The sequence below is a fragment of the Halyomorpha halys genome, unplaced genomic scaffold (genome assembly GCF_000696795.3).
Source record: "Halyomorpha halys isolate HHAL.00 unplaced genomic scaffold, Hhal_1.1 Scaffold406.1, whole genome shotgun sequence".
Lineage (NCBI taxonomy): Eukaryota > Metazoa > Arthropoda > Insecta > Hemiptera > Pentatomidae > Halyomorpha > Halyomorpha halys.
Window position 1 is genome coordinate 421,108 of NW_027114496.1, and position 4,245 is coordinate 425,352.

Genomic DNA, 4,245 nt, shown 5'->3' on the forward strand with positions numbered 1-4,245 from the left:
TCTGTTCTATACAGCTTCTATAAATAATTAAATAAATAAAAGCATAGATCAAGTAAATCATTTATTTTTTAACGAGCACATTGCGGAATGTAGCATCGGTGGTTCAGTGGAAGAATGCTCGCCTGCCACGCGGGCGGCCCGGGTTCGATTCCCGGCCGATGCATCTGTTTATTTTGGTATTAATATAGTAATAAAGTCATCAAAATAGATATCCAAATTTTTACTAAATTTCAAATTATGTCTTATTTTGACTTATTTTTTTATTTATTTTAACTTCCCAATATATTATTATTCTCAAGCACAATTAATTTACATTTTTTTTAAAAATTTACATTGTTCCTAATCCTAGATCAATTTAATCTAATTTTTATTTATACTTAATATCCACTTACATGTTTTATTCATATTTATAATTTTTTAGTTTTTTGATATGTCGCAAAGAGTATCAATATTATATCGTGTTGATTTACTTAGGTGTCATGAATTTATATAATTATTTTTTGGGTTCAAGTGTGTATTGATTTCATGATTACTCCAGGAAGCTTAGATCTCTGTGAGGATCATAACAAATCGTATAAATAAAAATATAAGCATGACGCACGGGAGGGAAATTATCTGATGTAGGCTCAAAACGTGCTAGGCATTCTCTTCAATTAAAATAGTTTTAATTTCATAATACGAACCTGATACCAGTTGTAAATTATCATAAAATTATTCATGAAATTGTAGTATTTTGGTTCCAACTAATTCTTCGTGTTCCTCATTATTAATGTAATTGTTATTTTTTGTTTGAATGAATACTTTTTTATTTTTGATAACAATTTGTTCATCTATCACAGACATATGTGGTATAGATATTCTTTTTAATTATACTTTTAAATTTTATTTATAATTCGTAACTAATATTTCATCAAATCCTTAAATAAATATAAAATAAACATGAGTAAAAATATGATCTTTGGAGCGGAAAACAATAGAACAATGAAGAAACAGAGGATTAGCAAAGTTAGAGCTCAGAATCTTATTCTAGGCTAGAAGAATTTTTTTATAAAATTATTGAACTAGACTTGTCGATTTATCCCTGGCTTACCCTAACTCTACGACCAACATTCTTGAACTTATGAGTATTATAACAAAGGACTGCGTTTTTAAACTAGGGAGAAAGTTGGGGGAAATCCATGAGGCTGAGGAATGTGGATTGAGAAAATATATGTCTGATTAGTGTTTATCACATATTTAAAATCTATCCTGTTTAAAAAAATCCTTTATTGACTAGACTATTACGTGGCTGGGACGTAGATGTGACTACACAGAATGATGCTACAACCGTTAGAAAGTTGTTTGACCCTTCCCAGCATCCCAGTAGCTGAATGATGAGCAAATCGTGTCATGAATCAGCTTTCGAAAATGTGAAAGGTCGGATGCTCCCTTTATGCACTATAGCTCTTCTCCACTCTTCAATCAACTTTTGTTCAATTTTTGTCAATCCTGTATCCTGTTTATAATAAAATAAATTTGGTTATAAAAAATAATTGTATAAGCTCATTACCTCTATGGTCTGATATTGATTCTCTTTTCTATATATATAGAAAATAATGTAGTATAAGTAAAAATTAATTATTAATCAAACAGAAAATTTAAATTAATAGAACTGAAGAATAATACAATATAGCATAATCAAAATAAACAACTATACCTTTTAAAATTTAATAAAAGTATGAATATGTAATTAAGTAAGCTTAATTACTTGCAAAATAAACACATGCATCGGCCGGGAATCGAACCCCGTGTGGCAGGCGAGCATTCTACCACTGAACCACCGATGCTACATTCCTCGAGACACACATTATTTATTACAAAATAAAGGGATTTACTTAATATATGTTTTATTTATTTCTTATTTAATTATATATTTTAACTGCACCAAAAAAAAAAAACACTTCAACCTAAAAAATAATTATATAAATTCATGACTCTCAAGTAAATAAATGTTGTTTAATATTATACTCTTTATGGGATACAAGAAACATGAGAACACCAAAAAATAATAAATATGAATAAAATATTATCAAGTCACAAAAACTTACACTTTGAGTTTTAGTAAAAATTTTAGTATGCAATTTAGTTGGCTTTAGAACTTTAAAAATATCAAAATAAAGGCATGCATCGGCCGGGAATCGAACCCGGGCCGCCCGCGTGGCAGGCGAGCATTCTACCACTGAACCACCGATGCTACATTCCATTGAAGACAAATTTAAATAAACAGGATAATGTAATAGGTTTTTATTTAATTATTTATATCAACTGTAAGGAATGGTGATTGTCTCAAGAGTAATTGGAAATAAACGTTTCTTTGCATCAATAATGAAAATACATGGTTAGCAGTAGAAACGGAATCAATTTCAATGATATAAATATAGGAGGAAATGCGTTTGAACAGGTAGATAGATTTAAGTATTTAGGTTCTACGGTAACGAGAAAAAACGAAATTGATTAAGAAATGAAATCAAGGTTGAAGACGGGTAATACTATTTATTTTTCAATTTCGAAATGGCTTAGCTCGCGTCTTCTATCAAAAACTGAACAGCGCTTTAAGGATATCGAAAATAAAGTATTACGTTAAATATATGTATATATATAGTAGACCGTAAAAATTGATATATAAGAAGATGGTCAGGGCTGCGGTCAAAAGTGAAACAAAAATAGTTGTAAAGTATTTTTGTTTCACTTTTTTTGTTTTCGCAACCCTGACCATCTTCTTATATATTACGTTAAATATTCAGACCAAAAAAGGATGAATTAACAGGAGAATTTAGAAGACTAAACAACACTGTATTAAGGGAACTACACCTGGTAAATATAATTCAAGTTATAGCATTGCGGCTTATAAGAAGTTTAGAAACGAGCGAATCCTTAAAATATTAATAAACTCTGAACCGACGCGTAAACGTCCGAGGGGTAGACCGAATTGGGTTTCAAGGGAGGATTGGTGATATGGGCATCGAATCTTCGGGTTCGTTTGACTTGCATTATTATTATAATTAAAATTATTATTGTTGCATCAATAATGTACTTGGAACTTTAAGAATTTATTTTTAAGTAATTGTTATTATATAACTTCTTTGACATTTTGATAAATTTGTTTTATAATAGGCCCTCATTAATTTATCTAAAAGTTAACATTTAAAATACATTAATGCTCTAGGTCATAAATAAGCCCCTTAATATATCTATTGGAAAAGGAAGGAAAAAGATTACAAAAACTATAGAATGATATAATTCAGTAAATTAATAGTGGTCTAAAATAAATAAAAAAAATTTACTTACTATGCTAATTATGATTTATTCTACAATCACATCACATATGGTGAAGTCAATAAAATAAAGAAGGTTTATATCAGTATAGTACAAGAGTAGAAACAAAAGGTTAAATAAAAATACAATTATTTCACCCTTCAAAGTTCGATGTACCAATCATAGTTGAATGTACATCTAGGGTTTATTATGTTCTTACGTTTATTTTCATAGGAATAATACTTTTCATATTTGCTGAAATAAATTCACAAAATGTTGATTTCTAGTTGTTTAAACAGAATTTCATATGAAAAATTAAATATAAAAGTCATGAACTAATTTATAGCACATTAAACTAGCTTTTATTTTAATGATAATGGGCATCTGTACGTCTAATGATTCCTGAGATATAGAATTTCCAAAATAATTTCAGTAACTAATAATTTTTTAGTACATTTTTTATGAAACGTTGATTTTTAAAAAGTGTACCTTTCTGTGTACGTTTCACAAATTAATATTTTTTACGGTGTAGGTAGTTTTTTAATGTTTTAACAGCCGCCAATTTTTGCTTTCCTAACTCATCAATGTCGACTAATAATTACAGTTATACATAGTTTTAATTAATGTTATAAAATAATGGAATGAAATAGCTGCCTATTTTGGCCTCATGGGCTTCAATCGAATGTCAAAAAAAAAAAAAAATCAGATCACAGACGATATTCCCATTAACCGTCTTGGTCCATTCAACGGAGGCTTCTAGTCAATTCACACTACACGTTCACTTTGTTTTCCACGTCGTTTGCATAAAATATAATAAATAAATTATGGACTTTACTTATATATCGTGGAGGAACATCAAAAAATAAAACATATAAAAATAGCTTTATCACATTGCGAGTTGTAGCTTAGTTTAATTTTTAATACACAGAGTAATCGAATCAATTATATAAA

General features: G+C 28.8%; 2 non-coding genes across 2 annotated transcripts; one reads left to right on the top strand and one right to left on the bottom strand.

Annotated features, from left to right (window-relative positions):
• The first annotated feature begins 92 nt into the window (after nt 1-92).
• TRNAG-GCC (transfer RNA glycine (anticodon GCC)) lies at nt 93-163 on the top strand. Its single transcript has one exon. It is a non-coding gene; the product is annotated as a tRNA-Gly (tRNA).
• A 1,999-nt stretch (nt 164-2,162) lies between these two features.
• On the bottom strand, nt 2,163-2,233 carry TRNAG-GCC (transfer RNA glycine (anticodon GCC)). Its single transcript has one exon. It is a non-coding gene; the product is annotated as a tRNA-Gly (tRNA).
• Between the last annotated feature and the right edge of the window lie 2,012 nt (nt 2,234-4,245).